This window comes from Rhea americana, unplaced genomic scaffold (genome assembly GCF_003343005.1).
Source record: "Rhea americana isolate MKP2758 unplaced genomic scaffold, rheAme1 scaffold_35, whole genome shotgun sequence".
Taxonomy (NCBI): domain Eukaryota; kingdom Metazoa; phylum Chordata; class Aves; order Rheiformes; family Rheidae; genus Rhea; species Rhea americana.
In genome coordinates, this window is record NW_028186479.1 from 5,885,217 (window position 1) to 5,890,012 (window position 4,796).

Below are 4,796 nucleotides of genomic sequence, written 5' to 3' on the forward strand. Positions count from 1 at the left end.
GGGCAGAGTTCAGCAATAGCAGGCGTCGTTCGGACAGTGCTAGAAAGCAGAGAGCTGCCTGTGTTGGTGGCCTCGCTGGAGAGGCGTAAAGCGCTGACACACAAATATTTGCCACGGCCCTAATCCTGCTGCCCTTGTGTCGGCAAATCTCCCGGGGATGACGGGGAGAGCTGGGCTGGCGCGTGGGCGGCTGGGTCTGTCTCCAGACCAGATGCCGGGTTTGCAGCTGTCCCTCCTCCAGCTCGCRCTGGTCTCTGTGTTACGCAGCGAGCGGGGAAAAAGCAGTGTTTTTATGAAATGGTTGTCGGCTTCGCATTTGGGGTTCTGCCTGAGTAGAGGTGCTGTGGCGGTGAGTCTGCGTGCGGCAAGGCTGCGCCATGCTTCGGAGGCTGGTGGATTCGTTGCTGTTTGGGTGCCGCAGTAGGGATTTGGGGGCCTGAACCTTTTGCCCGTGAGTGCAAAGCTCATGTAACTCCGTGGAGTTGGCTGCGGGTGTTTGTTCGGCGTACGGAGTTGGCAGGCTGCAGGTGTCACGTTTTCAGTCCACCCTCTCCTTTGCAACAAGTTAGTTTTCAAGAGTAAACGAAGGAAGAGGAGAACCAGGCCTTTACCTGTTTCGTTTTAAAGAGTGAAAGCGAGTGTTTGATTTTATCCACCCTGACTTCATGCACTTGTAGAGGCAGACCGTGATTGCCCTTTCAAGGCAGAAGATGGACTCTGTCTTGCCAGCACAAGGCAACTTGTTTTCTATAGGTGTTTTTATTGTCAGCTTTGATATTTTGCAGCAAGATGTGCAACAGAGAAGATAAATTGTCTTTGCAGGAGGGTGTGTTATATTTTCAAGATACTATTGTGTACAAGGCAATTTCCTGAAATTTTCCAAAGGTCCTTGAGGGAGCACTTAAATTTAAAAAATGTTGCAGATGTTCCAAACAATGTTTCCAGAACATTTCTATTTTGAAGATGAATGTACTGTTGTTAACAAGTTATATCTGAGATGACTATGGCTGAAAACAAGTAGAGATATTTTGCTTTTCTTCTTCTCATATATATATTTGACAGCCCTTCAAGTGAACGTGACTTCCCTACTTCCTCTAAAGAGCCAGTTAGTTATGAAGCCTGATATTTGTGCATACAGGAGCCTCTTTTGTACACGATCTGACAATAGTGAAAGGATGTATTATATTTGCTGCTAGACAGTTACATAAAAGGAATGAGAATCTGTCCTGAAGGCCTCGATCTGCCTAATCTTGAATTGGGAGGGATCAAGGCTTAACAGAACAACTAGTGAGAGAAAACTTTCAAAATATAAAGAAAAATATTTGTAAAATGGCAGAAATTATCAGGGATACTCAAGGAAAAGTAGGACTGAAAATGATTTTTAACTCGGATTGTTATTTGTTTTTCTTCATGTTTAAAAAATTACATTCACATTTTAAAATTAACATTTAGTTTAAATATAACATTAAATCAAATTTAAAAAATAATAATATCCTTTTGAAATGACACTTAGAAATGAAAATATACCTGAAAATGAAAACATACCTGGAATGAACACTTAGGCCTTTACTTCTAGTATTCTTTACTTTACTTCTTTAGGTATTATTTGGATTACAAGGGACTTGTAAACACCCAATTGGTTTTATTATTATTTTTTTATTAATATATTATTTTTATTATTACATATTATTATGTATTTATATACTACATTTTTATTCCTGTTTGGCTTTGCCAGTGGAAAGAAACTTCTTTGGCAGTTTATATCTAGCCTGTGTCCTTTCTTTGTTTTCCTAGAATAATTTCAATTTGCCCAGGGAGTGGGGGTTGTTTGTGTCCAGAAGTGCCATAATAATAATTTAAACATTTTGTCCAAATGTATTCAAAAAGAGGCTTTCTATCCTGAAGCATTGTTAAAAGGTGCAGAATTTTTAAATACACCATCCCAGTCTCATAGGTCACAGTGCTTGGAAACTATAGCTGCACATAGTTTTAACTATTATACTCTTCCCTTTGATTTAATATTGTTGTCCATCGCAGTATTTTGTGGTTGCTAATGGTATAGTGGGCTAAGCAAAGCTGCCTTTAAACACTGGTTATCCTAGAGTGTGTCCACTCTGGCATTTCATTTACTGCTGGGAAGGAGGAGGATGGACACACGAAAGGTATTGCTGCTGCTGCAAGGCAATGTAGGTTTTAAAAGCAGAAAGGCTGGATCAGGGTTTCCCTGAATAACTGGCCTCAGGCCAAGCTTGCATCATCTATGTGCCTGCCTGTTCACAACAGGCTCGGTGGCAGCACTCTCGAACAGGCCTCTCTTCCAAACACATTTTAAGTATTTGGGTTTTGTAACTCAGACACTCCCTCTTCCCCCTAGAATAGTGACCTTCACTGGGAAACCCATGGGAAGACGGGGAGAGAGGCAATATTCAGTATTTCCTGCTGCAGAGGAAAGAAAGCAAGAATTCTTGTTCTTGGCTCTAGGGTAGTGTGATTCACTCAATAGCCGGTTAGTTTGGGTTGTTTCAGCTTGGTCTTTGCTTGAAGTATTTGCCTACTATTTCATCTGGATATACATGGCCAAAACCTGTAATTTTCAGTGTTGCTTGTTGCCACTTCACTGGGAACTACTTATAGGCCAGGAGTTGCCCAAGGCAGCTACAAGTGCTGTCAGCTGGGTGGAGGACAGCTGACCACCTGCCAAACTTCTCCGAACTGTCGGTTGGAGGCAGCCCTTATCTCTGGAATCTCAGCTTGGAGGGAGAGTGTGGAACAGTAGATACCCAGGTAAAATTCCCACTAAGAAACCCCTATTCAGATGGAGGCAGATCAGAATTACGATGCAGCGGCTATTGCTTTCTGAGTATCCTTAAGTCTCAGAGGTGCCTGAGGGTGAGGCCAAGCTTGATGAGGAGGTTAGTATGGCTTCCATTTCTCAGACACCAAATTTGGAAACCTGGAAAACATATTTGAGTTTTGGAAGACTGACTCCAAGCTCATACAATGAATGATATGAGCACGATGAGTCACTAGTACTGCTTCGCTCTGGAAACTCCATACTGGATGTATTTCTGTAGGCATCTTTATGGCACTCCTCAGGGTAGTATTCAAGCACCAAGTCCCTGGCTTAAGGAACATGTAAGTGATACTTAATTAGGTGGGAGTTACGGAGAGAAAGAATGGGTTTTGTATCGGGGGGGGGTACATAGGGACACAAGGAAAATGACTTGGAAGAATGAGAGTGCGAAGATGAAAAAAAGTTCTTTTTAATGAAACGTCTCCCATTAGCTCCCCATACAGGCGCTGGGGTGGCAGGGGAACATGTCCCCGGGGAAGTGAAATAGGAAGGCAGCAGCTGAGGAGAGGCAAGTCTCTGGGAGAGTTAGGGTTAGGTTAATTTGGAGATGTTAATGAACACAGTGCAGCATTCCTCACTTGGGGTAAGGAGTGGCATGCCTTAAGAAAAAAAGGGTGGATGATTTTGTTAATAGTGATACTAGTGCAATTCCTGTTATCAGAAGAGCCCTCTTCTCTTTGTGAACTGACTGCTTCCTCAAACAGGCAACTTTCTCATCGTGACACAGTGCTGCTTTGTGTGATAAATACAAGCTCATCCCTGTTCTGTTGTTTGTGTAAATGGTCATTTCAGTTCATGTTTAACTTTTATTAGTGTGAGGAATATCAGAGACATAGCACTGTATTCTCCAAATACAGAAACTGAGTCTCTGGTCTAGTATATCTGCGCTGTTTGGCATTCGTTCAGTGTACCATTTTAAAAGGTTTTAAGTTGACTCTTGGTGTGGTGGCATGATTCAATAGGTGCAGCACTAAAAGAAGAGTTGGGAGAGCTGCTTGCTCACTTTCCCCACTCAGTGTGGAAAATTAACTGTATCTCAGTTGTTATCATACCACTTGTATACTCTTATCTGTTGTTTAGTTTTGATCTCTTTCTAAGAACAATTTGCAAATATGAGGAATAAAATAGGGGGAGAATGCAGGCCTGTCTCCCATAGGATAAGAAGGCTTGCATAAAGGTTATACAAAATGTAATTTTGATGTGACAGTCTCTCAGGTTAGGGATGCAAACAGTATTGTGGGAATGTCATTAGCTTCTGGTCTTATGTTGTAAAATGAAACTATGCTTAGATTGCAAGGCCTGCCTACAAAAAGGCTTCATTGTAAGGAATCCTGAACTATGAACATACTACTCTTCTCCTAGGCATTTGTAAAAGATGTATTTTTGTCCACTTGGCATCTGGTTACTCTATTTTACTATGCTGTGTTACTTTGTGATTTTTTTTTCTGGATGTGGATTTTCTGCAAGACACATTTTTTTACAGAAGATGTATGTGCCTGAACACTGAGGTTTGTGTGTGTGTGTGTGTGTGTGTATTTGTGTGTAGGAAATTAAGTATAGGTTTGCAGCTTGGTCTCCTGTGACCTGTCTGGGGTACTGAAAGAAACAAAAAATACTTCAAAAAATGTATATTTGTCATGGGAATGTGAAGATCTGTTGGTGTGGAAAACTGAGGGGGAACACTCATTTAGTATGAAAATTTCACTTCTCAGAACAGAACTGAGCTTCAGAATTCAGAGAAGGGAAACCTTAGCTGACAGCCAGGCTTCGCCTTGCCTTTTGATTGTAGTTGTCCTGTTTAATGTCATCCAGCGTGCCCTCTCAAGGGTGGCACGTCTTTATATGCTGTACTAAAGCACAAAGGACTGACTTGCCCAGTAAAAGCAAGTATTTGTGCATGAGTGCGGAGTTGTATTACTGTCTTTTTTTTTTTTTTTTTTTT

General features: G+C 41.7%; 1 protein-coding gene across 3 annotated transcripts in view; it reads left to right on the plus strand.

Moving 5' to 3' along the window:
• Positions 1–262: 262 nt before the first annotated feature.
• The window catches only part of FYCO1 (FYVE and coiled-coil domain autophagy adaptor 1), a 55,541-nt gene continuing 51,007 nt past the window's right edge, over positions 263–4,796 (plus strand). For all 3 annotated transcript variants that reach the window (XM_085311876.1, XM_085311877.1, XM_085311878.1), the window contains exon 1: positions 263–349. The gene's annotated coding sequence lies outside the window, so the exon portion shown is untranslated. The remainder of the gene's footprint in view (positions 350–4,796) is intronic.